Here is a 15,422-nt window from a genome sequence, read left to right on the forward strand (position 1 = left end):
TTGAGCAGATCCCTGTCTTTTCTCCTTAAAAATCTGCTGTAAAGTCCAGACAGTAAGACAGAAACATCAATGCACACTGAAGCAGCAGGGTAATTCAATCTGAGTCAAAACAGATATCATTACTGGCAATTGCTTGTAATTGAATAAGTCAGGCATCCCTTTTCTCTGGCCTTTAAAACATACTTTCTCAGTTGGTGGTGCCAATTGAATTTGGTCTCTTGGAAATGTAGTTTAGTCTGTTTGCAAATTACGCAATTGTCTCTAACTTCTGTGTGTTTGTTGATTTTGGTAAATTGCTCAATATCCAGACATCTGATCAAAGCCACTTGAAATAAACCAAATAAACCTGTACCTCAATTTGATTTAATACAACCAAAAGCTAAGACAATTATTCTGCAGCTCCAGTCATACCTTTTCAGGCTGACACTGGGAAAATGCATGGATCTGCTGAAGCAAGAACAGAGTTTTTGACCGATTTGAGCCTATCCTGCCTCTGTTTGCCTAAGAAGTTCACAAGCCAGTGAGAACAATTGCCAAGATATTCAGATTTACTATAAGTATTACTTTAACACTGTTCTCTTAAGTTATAATGTAATCCTGTTTTGAAGAGAACTATGTTAATACAAAGTAGGAACCTTTTATCTTGTGCCTGCAGCATCCACACAGGGGAAGAACAGTGCAGAATTTCAGTGCACACTGCTATTCACACTCTTATAGTCCAAACTACAGGGCAGTGTAGACATGTCCTAAGACATGTCTGAAGAAATCCTGGCACTGAAATAAAAAGGTTAGAGCTGGGGCTGCTCCTGTCACTCCCTTCAGATGATATATCACAAACTCAATAACTGTTTTTACCCATGTGGCCTCAAGCTCATTCACTGGTTGGAACAATATCCCCCCTCCTCCCATGGAAAATTTTGACTTTTTGATCTCAGAGTTAACAGATCTTAAGGCCAGAAGGGAGTACCAGATCATCCTGTATATTTAGACCTCCTGTATATCCAGTAGGCCACCACTACCACCTGCACACTAAACCCAACAGTTGAAATTAGATCAAAGTATTACAGCCCACAGGAGAGCCCACAATGGCAGGGAAATGATTGAGAAATACCCAGATAATCCTGGCAAGTGCTGCACCCACATGCTGCAGAGGAAGATAAAAATCCCCCAAGGCCTTAACCAATCTGACCTGAGAGAATATTCCTCTGCAATCCCTCTTAAAATGACCAGTTAGACCCTGAACATGTGAGTAAGAACTAGACAGCCAAGAACCTGAGAGAAAGAATGCTTGGTGCCACCTCAGAGCACTGGCCCTCCCTGTGCACTGTCCCATCTCTAGTCGTGGCCATCTCTGATGCTTCAGAAGAAGGAGATAAAAAAAAAAATAAAACCTTCCCAGAATATATTGGGTGAAAATAAAATGTGAGCATGCAGGTAGCTGGCTGAAACCTTGAAGCTTGAGCTTTTAGGAATATAAGACATGAACTAGAACCTCCGGGCTGCTGAACCCTGCCCCTTACCATCACACAGTTTCCTCAGTTTCTGAATCACCACATGCATCATGGAAGGTACAGTGCAACTGGGAACCCGACATATAGAGGAGAACAGGGGCCTGAGGCACTGTCATGTGCCAGTCTCCTGCAGGAGGCCATGGCACAGCAGGTGCACCTGTGCTAGTTTTCCCTCAAACAGAATCCCCAATACTCTGACATAAGCTTTCTTTTCTCAATAATCTCTCGTCGGGGATGGTTTATTACAACATAGTCCAAATAGTCCATAACAAAAGTCCCCACACACAGACAATTTATTCCCCCCTTAAAATCATACAACATCTAGTCCCTTGATGACCCACATGCTACATTTCTGGCATCTTTCACCATGCCTGGGCTCTTTTTCAGTCATCTCTTGTCATTTTAACAGAACAGCAACCCCAGCCCTTTCAACTGGAGTGCAATCCGGCTTTTGCCAGTGGAGACCCCCACAGCCTCTCTGCTGGGAGTTCAGCAGGGGAGCCCCTCAGTCCTTTCCAGCCCTCTTGCCCCAGCTATCCAGCATGGAGATATAAGGGGGTAAACTCGTCTGTTGCATCAGTCCTCTCCAGCTCTCAGCTTCACACTCCAGCTTAGAAGTCTGCAGGCAACTCCGTCTGTTAGTCCCTCACCTTCAGCCCTTTGCAGCCCTTCTTGCTCTGGTTCTCTGGCTTGGGGAGGTCTAGCTGCTTCAGCCGTACCCCAGAAACCACTTACAGGTTTCTTAAGGGACCTTCCACAGTCCCCCTGATCTCTGGCACCTCTCACCTGCCCTTTTCCTGACCGAGACAGGCAGCTCTGATTCACCAGATCTCTCTCCCTTCTAAGGCCTGGGTGCCCTCTTTGACGCCCAGTTAGGAGGCAGTTGATTAGTCACAGGTGCACTGGCCATGCTCCCTCATAAAGGGCCAGTATCACCCAGTGACAGGCACCCAAACTGCAACTCCCATAATGCACCACAACAGTATTCCTGCATCACTATCTTTTTTTTTTTTTTTTTTTTTTTTTTTTTTTTTTTGTGTTGGGCCAAACTTTCAGGTTTTGGGTGTTGTGACTCTTTTGTTGTTGTTTCTTAAAAAGCATTTTTTCCCCCTATGGCAAGCGGACATCTGTCACAAAATAATTCATTTATTCAAAACCCTAATTTTCAGTCAAAAAACATTTTGACTGAATATTTTCAACCAGTCTAATTGCTTTCTTCATTTCTCTCTGTGTTTTTATGCCTATTCTTATCTTTCTATGTATGTCATTATTCTCTATATTTTAACTTCATCCCTCTGTAGCTCTATTTTATATATCTGTCTCAGTGAGTCTGTGTATGTATGTGTATACTATATAATTAGTAAGCAAATATTTTAGATATGAGAAGTGCCCCAACTATTTAGTGTAGAGACATCAAGGTAGAAAACGATTATATATGATCATCTCCCTCTGCCACTTCAATGTGAATCACTTTATAGTCATCCTTTCTGTTTAGTTCCTCCATCTATGTTTACAGCAGCCTGTTCTTTCTGCATGTAACCATCCATAGACCTCCCATCCAGATTATTTGTTTAGAGTGACACCCATAATGCCCTGAATGATTTCCAGACTTTCTGAGAATCCCCTGGCGAAGGCACCTCACAGACTAGGGATAATTTATAGGACATAGACCGCAATTTCATTAAATAAACAAGTATGTAAGCAAATGAAGGAAACAAGTGAGCGTAATCTTTGGGCTTGGCTACATTTGAGAGTTACAGCACTGGTGGTGGCTTTACAGCGCCTTAACTTACTCCCCATCCACACTTGCAAGACACATACAGTGCTGTATCTCCTTGGCTACAGTGCTGGCTGTACTCCACCTTAATGAGAGGAATAAAGAGAACAGTGCTGCTCTTGCAGCGCTGGGGTGCCAGTGTAAACAGTGATTAATCTTACTACTCTGTAACTGACCTCCGGAACCTTCCCATAATGCTTTTTAAGTAAAGATAACACTCTTTGTTTTGTTGTGATGCCTCTCTTTGTTTTGTTGTGAACTCGGGGCTCCCGGATCTGCTTATCTGAAAACCAAACACAGCTACTGTTTGCTGTGAATGAGGCAGGCAGGGGGATGAATGTCCACAGCTAGCGTTTGCTTGAGGAGAGAAGCAGCCCAGATGGGGGAAGTGGGGGTCCGTTTTGGAGCAGCTGCTTATTTGGGCTGAAGGCTATTTGCATTTAGTGAATGAGAGAGGGGTGGGGGAAGGGGTCAAAATTTTTAAAATGATTGAAGGTTGGTGCTGTGTATCTTCAAGTCCTTAAAACTTGCAAGGCAGGGAGCTGACACAAAATCCACTCTCTCTGTCTCCCCCACGCTCCCTGTCACACTCCACCCCACCCCACTCTTTTGAAAAGCACACGACAGCCACTTGAACGCTGGGATAGCTGCCCATAATGCACCACTTCCAACACCGCTGCAAATGTGGCCACACTGCAGCGCTGGTAGCTGTCAGTGTGGCCACACTGCAGCGCTTTCCCTACACAGCTGTATGAAGACAGCTTTAACTCCCAGTGCTGTACAGCTGCAACTGTAGCCAAACCCTCAGCACTACAGCATGGCTGAGGCTGCTTAGCCTGAGCACAAGCCAATCTTTGTCTTGGCTGGTAGACGCAGAGATCAAAATGGCTACTCAGCAAGATGCACCATCCAGGCCAAGACATGTAGCTCGCTCCAGCCTATGCTCTACTCCTGTGGAAAGTGCTAGGGCTAGGAAAGACTCCAAACAGTCTCATTGGTGAGGCTTTTAGTCTCAGCTACATATGAATACATATCTACCATCCTAGCCCAAACAGCCAAATAAATGTACCCTCCTGCGAAGACAGCATCCACCCAAACACTGCAACATAACGAAGGGGAATGTGTGGAAACAAAAACATAATTCTAATTTGATTTAAACAGAAAATAAAATAAAATGATTAACCAAAATAACACCACGATCATACTGTACAGCAGGAATTGGCAACCTTTGGCATGCTGCCTGCCAGGATAAGCACCCTGGTGGGCTGGGCGAGTTTGTTTACCTGACGCGTCCACAGGTTCAGCCGATTGTGGCTCCCCCCGGCCATGGTTCACCGCTCCAGGCCAATGGGCTGCGGGAAGTGGCAGCCAGCACATCCCTCGGCCCGTGCCGCTTCCCGCAGCCCCTATTGGCCTGGAGAGGCAAACCGTTATTTATTCCCATCAAAGTCTTGGATTTAGCTGTTCATATCATTATATAGAGGCTGGACAGACACTCTTCTTTTGCTGAATTCAGCTAAGTCGATATTTAGATATTTGCTTCGTTTATTAAGGAGTGACTTATCTACTTTCTCTGTCCGGTGTTTTCTTGTATTCATTCAATTTGATTGCATCGTTTGAACTTTTGTAAATTTTGCTATTCAAGATTTAAAATAAAACACTTATGGACAGATTGTGCCTTGTTTTGCACAGCTTCACAAGGAGGTGCTCACAGAGCCTTTTCTCACCCATTTTGTGCATGTGCAAGGCCAGTCACCAATCTTGTCTTTGCAGTTTCAATGTGCAAAGATTAGAGGTTGAGATTTTAAAATCAATGTAAGAAGATTTAGCCACACATCTTGCATTAATGAAAATTTCAGCCAGGGAGTCTCGCACCAATACTGGGGCTAGATATTTTGGAAAACATAAGGATGGGGCCTTCGTCTAGGGTTGCCCCCATCCAGGTTTTCCCAGGATCAGCCTTTTTTTGAGATTGTTATTTTGGGAAACCTGTGAGAGTGCTCACTATAGAGTGCCATCTGACCCATTTTCTGTGCTCAAGATCATCCTGGATGTCCAAGTTTTTTGCACCTCGGAGGTGGGAACCCTACATTACACTTCCTTCCCCTCTGCATTAACTAATATATGTTTCACCGTAGAATTGTAGGATTGGAAGGGACTTTGAGATCTAGTCCAATTCTATGCACTCATAGCAGAATATCTAGGATCCTAAGTATAATCTAGAACATCCTCAGGGGTAAAGGAGAAGAGTTTATCACCCTCCTCTTTATAACAACCTGTTGAGTACTTGAAGATTCTTATTATGTCCCCCTTCAATCTTCTCTTCTCCAAACTAAAGAAACCCAATTTTTTCAATCTTTCCTCGTAGGTCATGTTTTCTAGACTTTTTGAATCATGTTTGTTGCTCTTCTCTGGACTTTCTTCAGTTTGTTCACATCTTTCCTGAAATGTGGCACCCAGTTGAGGTCTAATCAGTGTGGAGTAGAGCAGAAGAATTACTTCTCATGTCTTGATTACAACAGTCTTGCTAATACATCCCAGAGTGATGTTCACTATTTTTGCAACAGCTTTACATTGTTGACTCATATTTAACTTGTGATCCACTATGACCCCTGGATTGCTTTCCACAGTACTCCTTTCTAGGTAGTCATTTCCCATTTTATATGTGTGCAGCTGATTGTTCTTTCTTAAGTGGAGTACTTGCATTTGTCCTTAGTGAATTTCATCCTATTTACTTCAGACCATTTCTCCAGTATGTCCAGATCATTTTTAAATATAATCCTATCCTACAAAGCACTTGCAACCCGTCCCAGCTTGGTATCACTTTATAAGTGTATTCTGTATGCCATTATCTAAATCATTGATGAAGATATTGAAGAAAAGTGATCCCTGAGAGACCCAGAAGTGATTCCTGCAGGACCCCACTCATTGTGCCCTTCCAGGATGACATGTGCATTGATGTATTGTGACCCCCTTCTGTGTTCTCCCCTCCTCCCCGCCATGGTCTTGGAGGTATTTTGTCTGCCCCATAGCACTTTCTTCTAGACACCTTCTTCACTATTTCTCAGTGGAGGCCGTGGTTTAAGAGGGGAGATTTTCAAAGGCACAAATTATCAGTTAAGCACCTAGCTCGCATTGACATTCATTGGGAGTTAGGTGCCTAATTGCTATTGGTGCTTCTGAAAATCTTCCCAGAAATGAATATATTGGTACACACACAAATATTATCACATACAAAATATTGTTGTTAGGCCATTGTCAAAATATTTCCCCAGAGAAGATTCACTGTTCCATTATAGAATTCTTTCTTATTAGGTGGAACATAAAATCTTTCTCTATCAACTTTTCTCAGACTGGACTTTTTTTTCTTCTGTGTAATTTACCAGTTTAACTTGGTATGTACTCTCTTCTTCCAATATACCCGTATTTCTCATTGACAGTTGCTACTGTATGGCGTTCAGCTTCAAAAATTGACAAGGATACTTCTCAGGAAGATACTTTTGCCTCTATCCTGTAAAGCCTGGTGGTACAAAAGGAGTTACTGAGCCAAAGAGACAGAGTATGTCACTTCCTGTGTGAACTGAGTTACTTGGTAGACCATTATGAGTTTGGCAAATTAGACCTACAGCATAGTAACTTGGTTTTCTACTATCATGACCATATGTTGGGTGAGAAATAGTATTCATTTTATACCTGCTATATAAGTAGTTCACGGCCATGAAAAATGCATCACAGACTGAAATCTGGTCTTTTATGGAGAGTTTCTTAAATTGGGGGTCCTGACCCAAAAGGGATTTGCATGGGGATGACAAAATTATTGTAGGGGGTCACAGTATTGCTGCCTGTACTTCTGTGATGCCTTCAGAGCTGGCGGCTGGAGAGTGGCTGCTGTTGACCAGATGCCCAGCCCTGAAGGCAGTGTCCTTCCAACAGCAGCACAGAAGTAAGGGTGGGAATACCATACCATGCTGCTGGTGGTGGTGGCACTGAAGTAAGGGCAGCAGTACCCCACTTCTACAATAACCTTGTGACACACACCCGCCCCCCCAACTCCTTTTTGGGTCAGGACCCCTACAATTACAACTCCTGAAATTTCAGTTTTAAATAGCTGAAATCGTGAAAATTATGATTTTTAAAAATCCTCTCACCATGAAATTGACCAAAATGAACAGTGAATTTGGTAGGACACTATATATAAGTATGCTAGGTAGCTTAGTTTATGTGGGATGCCACCAGTGAGTTAGCAAAAGAAAAATTACTCTGGAAAATGACACTATTGAGGTTTCTAAAAAAAAAAAAATTTCCAGTATGTCTTTAGTGTGCTTGAATATATAGCAAATATTAAGCACATCAGTGGTGAGAGAAAAGGATTAAACTGATAATGATTAAATAAAATAATAAACTGGTATCACATGCTATGAGTTGGGATCATCAGCCAAGATTCAAATAATCTACTTTTACTTCTTAAGATTAGGTGAATCTCTTGCATCTATGTTTTGCATATTCATTGCAATTACACTAACTAAGCTTGGAACTAGTAATTTAAATAGAAAAATGCTGTGTGTCTCCTATTTTAATGCATCATCCAAGCAGCTGAAGAAAGACAGACCAACTAATTATCCGCAACATGGACTAAAAATGTTGTCAAACAATGTAGCTGAAATATCAGAAAATATGAATAGATAGCAAGCATAGAAATGTAGGGCTGGAAGGGATCTTGAGAGTTTATCTAGTGCAACCCGCTTTGCTGAGGTAGGACCACGTACACCTCGACCATTCCTGACAGATGTTTGTCTAACCTGTTCTTAAAAACCTCCAGTGACGTGCCTTGCACAACATCTCTTGGAAGCCTATTTCAGTAAGTAGCTATCCTTATAATTAGAAAAGTTGTTTATTTCCCCAAATATCTAATCCGAAATCTCCCTTGCTGCAGATTAAACCTGTTACTTGTTGGTCCGAACTTTTGTATACGTGGAGAACAATTACTGATTACCATCTGCTTATAACAACACTTAACATATTTGGAGACTGTTTATCAGGTCACCCACTCACGTTTCTTTCTCAAGACTAAACAGGCTCAGTTTTTTAATCTTTCCTCATAGGTCAGGTATTTAAACCTTTATCAGTTGTGGGTTCTCTTCTGAACTCTCTTCCAATTTGTCCACATCATTCTTAAAGTGCCCAAAACTAGAGATAATACTCCAGCTGAGGAGTTGCCAGTGTGCAGTTGTGCAGGACATACCTATTGGTTTACAATATGACATTCCTTTTAATAATATTTAATAATAACATCCCCAGAATAATATTAGCCTTTTTTTTGCAGTTGCATTACATTTTGACTCATATTCAATTGTGATCCACTATACCCCACAGAACCTTTTCAGCAGTACTTCTGCCTAGCCAGTTATTCCCCCTTTTGTAGGTGTGCATTGGATTTTTCCTATCTAAAATGTAGTACTTTACACTTGTCTTTACTGAATTTTCTCTAATTTCAGGCCAATTCTCTAGTTATCAAGATCATTTTGAATTCTACCTCATCTTCAGATCCTTCTCCTCCAAAGTGCTAGCACCCCTCCCAGGTTGAAGTTATCTGCATATTTTATTAGTATACTCTCTACTTAGTTATCCAGTCATTAATGGAAAATATCCAATAATACCAAACTCAGGACGAACTCCTGTGGGACCCCAGTAGATATGTATGATGTTCCAGGGTGCAATCCAGACTGGTGATGGACTTTTAACTACCTGCCTTGCAGTACTTTAGAATGCTTTGCTGCTGTAACTCCCAAACTGGGCCTCTCACAAACAGCATTTAGGTCACACCCTGAGTGTGTGTGTGTGTGTAGCTACAGCCTGCCAGCACACTTGCAGGGTGACCCCAACACACTCCCAGTCCCAGATCTTGTGCCCAAAATGTGTGTTCTGCGCTGTTCAGCCCTCTCCTGGACAGTCCACATATTGGCGATTCGTTGCCACTGTAAGAGATCCATGTACAACAATTTTCTACTTTAAATGGAGTTATCCACACAGTTCAGTTTAAACACAGCACTGGATTAGTTTCAATTAAAGAATAAACTAATAGTTTATTGAACTACAAAGAGATAGATTTTAGGTGAGTACGAGTACAAATACAAGGCATTAAAGTCAGAAGTGAGTATGAAAGAAATAAAGATAAAATGCTTTCTAGTGGTAAATCTTAACAAACTAGACTTGGTTTAAGATAAAATTCTTACCACATGCTTCCAACCACAGTGCTGACCAAATTTCAGGTCAGGATCTCTCCCCAACTCAAATGGTGGGTTCCTTTGTCTTAGGTGAAAAAGAAAGAGAACTAGTTAGGGAGAGGTACCTAAGGGTGGGTTAGCCTCCTACTTTATAGTACAGTCACCCTTTGAAATGTACTTTCCTGAGGGTTACCACTCCCATTGTGTGGTTGGAGTAATGGAGTCTTGTGGTGGAGGAGGTTCCATGCTGTTGTTTACTAAAATGTTAGGACCATCTGTTCCTGGCTGGCAGTATCAGGTTGTCCTTTGTTTTTGAGAAACAGGTATCCCCTCCCTAGATTTGACAGGAAACCACATTTCAGTCATAATTTCAACTTACATTCTTAAGTTTACACAGAATGTTGCTGCATACATTTCATCATGATATTATTGACCAGTGAGTTATTAGTTTTTCAAATGTCACCTCACAAGGCATATTTTGTACAAGATTATTACAATAGTGTGTAGGGTGTGAATACAAGGGTGCATTCATCAAGATATCCCTCCCCCAACTTCACAGCAAATTCTGATACTGCTTTTGGAGTATGGTCTTTCAATCAGTTTTGCACCCATTTATAGTCGTTTAATCTAGACTACATTTCTCTAGTTTGCTTATGAGAATGTCATGTGGTGTTATATCTAAAACCTTACTAAAATCAAGATATATCATGTCTTCAGATTTCCCCCATCCAATATCCCTGTCAAAGAAAGAAATTAGGTTGCTTTGGCATGATTTGCTCTTGACAAATCCATGTTGGCTATTACTTATAGCTCTATTATCTTCTAGATGCTTTCACGTTGATTGTTTAATAATATGTCCCCGTATCTTTCCAGTATTGAAATTAGGCTGTCCTGGGTTGTCTTTGTTCCCCTTTGTAAAGATAAGGTACTATGGTTGCCCTTTTCCAGTCCTCTGGGACCTTGTCTGTACTCTGAGTTCTTAAAGATACTCACTAATGGTTTCAGTGTTGCTACAACAGATCCTTAAATATCCTAGGATGAATTTCATCAGATCCTGCTGACTTCAATACATTAAACTTATCTAAATATTCCATAAACCATGATGTAAAGAGGTTTTAAATTCATCTCTGTTATTCTCTTGACTTGTCTTTCTCCAGCTAAACTTCCATCTCCAACATTTTTTTGGCTGTCTCATTGTCAGCTTCAGCTTAATATGACCAAAACGTAGCTCATTAGCTTTCATCTACATTCTCCATTCCTCCATTTCCTACCTCTGATGACAAAACCAACATTTCCCCATCACTCATATCCATAACATAGGACTAATCTTAGACATCTTCCTGTCTTCTTTGCCCTCTTCCTTCATGTATGGACTGTGGTTCAAATCTTGCTACTTGTCCACATTGCTAAAATCAGGGGTTTGGGTTTTTTTGCCACTCCCTACTTATCTAAGAGACTCTTCTCTCTTATCACATTACGTTCATGTCAGTCTTTACAGTCCCATTTGTTCATATCCTCCATAACCATACATGCTTTTTCCACATGGTGCATCTATCCTGAATTGATTCAAAAGATCACCGATATAGTGGGTTGGAAAATGAGCGGCTTTTGATTGTCTTGTGCCCTCCCCCTCCTCCCATGGAAAATGTCAGTAAAAATCACTGATATTTTCAACAGAAACTTTCAACTTCTTTTGGAAAAATAAAAAACATGAAAACTTAACAATTTTCAGACAAACATGAACAAAATGTAGGTTTTTTTTTAATTCCGGATGAATATTTTTTAAAAAATTGAGGAAAGCAGACACTTCCCATAATTTTTTTTTCAAATCCTAATTTTCCATCAAAGAAAAGGTTTATCAGAAAATTTTCAACCAGCGTTAGTCATTGGTACTGATTGTGGGACAGAAACTCTGTTTCACCACAACTTTTGAGGATTTGAAATTTTGTTTTAATGCAGAATTAAAACAAAACCCAAACCTTTCAAACATTTTCATAAGTTCTGATTATCTCTACTCGTCACTACCCTTTCCTGAGATAAACTTTCATAAACATTCATTTGTACCCTAATGGCTGCAAGAAATTAGCCAGTAATGACACACACACTTTGACATTTATCTCTATTTATGTAAACAAAAAAATCCTTATCACCATGCTTGCACTCAGGAACTGCATACTGTAATTGATATCAATCCTATCCTTCCTGTCTTAGCTCCAGAATCACAGCATAGCTGAAATCAAGATATATGCTGTCCTGGGGAGGGAATGTCTCATCTACTGTAAAGTCTAACACCATTTTAGGCACTGTAAAATAATCATCGAATCTATCTTTTTAGCACTTAGATAGTCTTTTAAAAAAATGATGTTAGGTCAAAGTTTCTGTCATTGGAATCTTATTTGCATCTGCAAAATAAACATGCTTGTTTAGAGAATTAGACCATTTATTTGTGCAAACTGATATTTGTGTGATCAAAGTAGTATTTACTTTATTCAGGTACCTGATTTGTTCACACACATTTGCATCCATAAACACAGAGCAGTTCTATTGTTGCAATTTATTTGGCAGTATCTTAAAATTTTGCCTTTAAAATCTAATTTAAAAAAATCCTGCAGTCATGGAACACTTAATTTTGCAGTACTATGCAGAATACATTTAAAAAGTCTTTGCATTTTAGGCTTTTCTTCCTATTAATGTATAAATTGCAGAAAACTCTTATGCAGGAAAACATGGCCACTAGTAAAACAGATAAAAACTGATCCTTTTTATTAAAATCATTTTCTATGAATTCAGCAAATGATTGTTAAAATAAAACAAGGATAATTAGAAGCAATTTTTTAAAAAAGGTAGGCATGCAAACTGGATAAAATAGAATGTAATTGATTTAGGTAATATTTATCTGTAGTATACATATTCACGCAGTTTGCCTCAGATTTTCAAAATCCTGCTAGAGAGATTCCATATGAAGGGAAGATGCTCCTGTGGCACTTGACCATTATCCTAAACAAGAATATATCCACTTTTATGTGATTAACCTCCTTGCATACCCACATTTTTATTGAGAAAACTCAAGACTATGGAGCTAGGACAGTGTTTGCGACTCTTGTGATATTTTTGCACATGATGTGATTTTTACACGGGTAGAGCCCATCTGGCAATGACATGAGAAGCTTCAGTCCTGCCTGGAGGCAATCCCCTCTGGCCTACCTGCCCCATGTGCAAGCCTCCTGGGGTTAGACCAGCCAATCACAGCTGCTGCAGGAAACAGGCTGCACTCTTTCCCCCCTCACTTCAGCAACCCAGCGTGATTCTCACAGAAGGGGAGAGGGAAGGAAGGAGCAGAAAGGGCCCAGCAGCTCAGTGCAGCTCTGCTCCCTGCTTCCCCTTTTCCCTTCGGTGAGCAATGGGAGGGCTCCTCAGCTCCTCTCTCCTTCTTTGCTGCACTGGCCTGAGAGGGAGCTGCTTCCCCCAGCTAAGGAGGGAGAAGGGGAAACTGTTTTCAGTCTCCCTAGGCCTTGGAGAGGTGTGAAGAACCCCAGGAGGAGCAGAGCTGGGAATGAGGTGCTGAAGTGATGTGGGGGCAGAATGATCTGGGGTGGAAGGAAACTGGAGAGGGCAAAATAATGGGGGGCAGTGGGCAGATGTGGGGCAATGGGACAGGCAAAACTGAATGCGGTGTGGGATGGGAAATCAGATGTAGGGCCAGAACTGATTCAGGGAATTGGGGGATGGGATTGATTTGGAAGTTGAGGTGGCAGAATGAATTGCTGGGCTGGATACAGGCAGATGTTGTGACTCCAGATGTTGGGGTGAGAGCTCCTGCAGTGGCATCCGAAATCACGTTTCCCAATACATTTGGGAGAATGAAAAATACTAATTCTCTCTCTCTTGCACGCGCACACACACTGCAGATGGGCTGGGGCAGTTAAAAAACACAAACTACGCATTTTTTGTTTTTTTTAAATCTCTTGATTTGGGGGATCCGACACATAATTTTTTTTTCACCTGTGGGGTTGGCAGTACCTATAATGTCAATTATGGCTCATACTTCAAAAGTGAAGTTAGCTATGTACAGCTTCTAACTGTAGAAAGCAAACAGTGCTATAACCTTACAATACTAGGGCAGCTGCCAGTTGCCACTTATGCAGTTGTGAAAGATCATTTCTGACATGAGCCACCTTTGCATTCACTATTCTCACTTGAACAATGAACTCGGTAATAATTACAAATATGCCTCAGAAGGAACAAAAAAAAATCATCTGAACCCTGTACTTACATTCAAATATATTTAGAAACAGAGTTTGTCTTCATCTAGACTCAGTGCACCAAAGTCGTCCCAGGTGTAATTGTGTTGACTTAACTGGTCTTATTCCAGGGAGGAAAGTTGTCTGTATGTATGAGGTGTATGTTCTTCAAATGAATGTGCTTATTATTTTTATGGTCTAGTGAGTACTATGTTATTTAGAACTGAGAGGAAAACATTGCAGTGCATGTCTTTCCCATGGTGGTCAATACTAAGACTGACTCTCTTCTAATTTTCCAACTGTTTCCCCATTACATTTCATTTGCTATATACACCAGCCAGTTACTCAGTTGTTCCCAATCCTGTTGTATTTCACATGCTACCATCTTCATTCAGTGCTTATGACAATTTCTTGCTATCAGTTAAATATTCAGTTCCTCTCTCTTTCTAATTAAAGGATAATAAGAAATATCTGAGCACTGACCCTTACTGTCCCTGCTGGACCTAGCTTCTTTCACACCTGGTTTTTCCTTTTCCTAACAATGTCTTTTCTTTATTCATCTCTATATCCTATGTATGATATCTTTATATCTCTTAATATAGTCAGGTGCCTATAATGGGAAACTGTACTTTGAAAAAAGAAAGCTGTCTCAGATTCCTTATAAATCAAAAAAAATGTAAAAAAAATAGAGTAGGTCGCAGCACACATGTTCCCAGTATCATTCTTATTTTTAAATTCCCAGATAGTCTGAGATTGTTTAAGAAAAGCTGCTCTTGCTAAAACTCTGCATTGTTCGTTCAATTAGATTTCGTTATGCATATACTTTATTTTTTTAAGTGGCTTCACAGGATAGGGTCAATTGTGTTCGAGACTATGAATGATTAAACCATTCAATCTTTTTGTTTCCTAGATCAGCCGTATCTCATTTATTTCTTTCCACTTTAGGTGGTGGGAGTCAGTACATAATCAAATCGTAAGCTTTCCCTGACATGTTTGATCACAATTACGGCTACTAAACATCGTTTCTATTCAGTTTACCATGTAAATGGGAAAAAAATACCTACCCACGTTTTGTAAAGAACCTTGAGATTCCTTGATGAAAAGCAGCACATCGCTGCTGTCATGGTACAGTTCCCCATTCTGAACCTTAGCGTCCAAAAGATGGGGTACCAGCATGAATTCCTCTAAGCTCAGTTACCAGCTTAGAACCTGTAGCGCTGCCACCAACCAAGAATTCCAGTGCCTGGTACTCTGGTCCCCACAAAACCTTGCCCGGGGACCCCCAAGACCCAGACCCTCTGGATCTTAACACAAGGAAAGTAAACCCTTTCCCTCACTGCTACTTCTCCCAGACTTCCCCTCCCTGGGTTACCCTGGAAGATCACTGTGATTCAACCTCCTTGAATCACAAAACAGAGAGGACAATTCACCTTCCTCCCTCCTTCTCTTTTCCCCTCCCAGATTCTCCCTGAGAGAGACAGTAATCCTAACACAGAGAGAATTTAGCCTCTCTCTCCCCCTTCCCTCCTTTCTCCCCACCAATTCCCTGGTGAATCCAGACCCAGTCCCCTAGGGTCTCACCAGAATAAAAAAACAATTAGGTTCTTAAACAAGAAAAGCTTTTAATTAAAGAAAGAAAAAACAGTAAAAATTATCTTTGTACATTTTA

The 15,422-nt window shown here is 40.9% G+C and overlaps 1 protein-coding gene across 4 annotated transcripts in view; it reads left to right on the plus strand.

The window, feature by feature from the left end:
• GRIK2 (glutamate ionotropic receptor kainate type subunit 2) overlaps window positions 1–15,422 on the plus strand; it is a 598,580-nt gene that overhangs the window by 352,194 nt on the left and 230,964 nt on the right. The window lies entirely within an intron of this gene.

The sequence above is a fragment of the Gopherus evgoodei genome, chromosome 3 (assembly GCF_007399415.2).
Source record: "Gopherus evgoodei ecotype Sinaloan lineage chromosome 3, rGopEvg1_v1.p, whole genome shotgun sequence".
Taxonomy (NCBI): domain Eukaryota; kingdom Metazoa; phylum Chordata; order Testudines; family Testudinidae; genus Gopherus; species Gopherus evgoodei.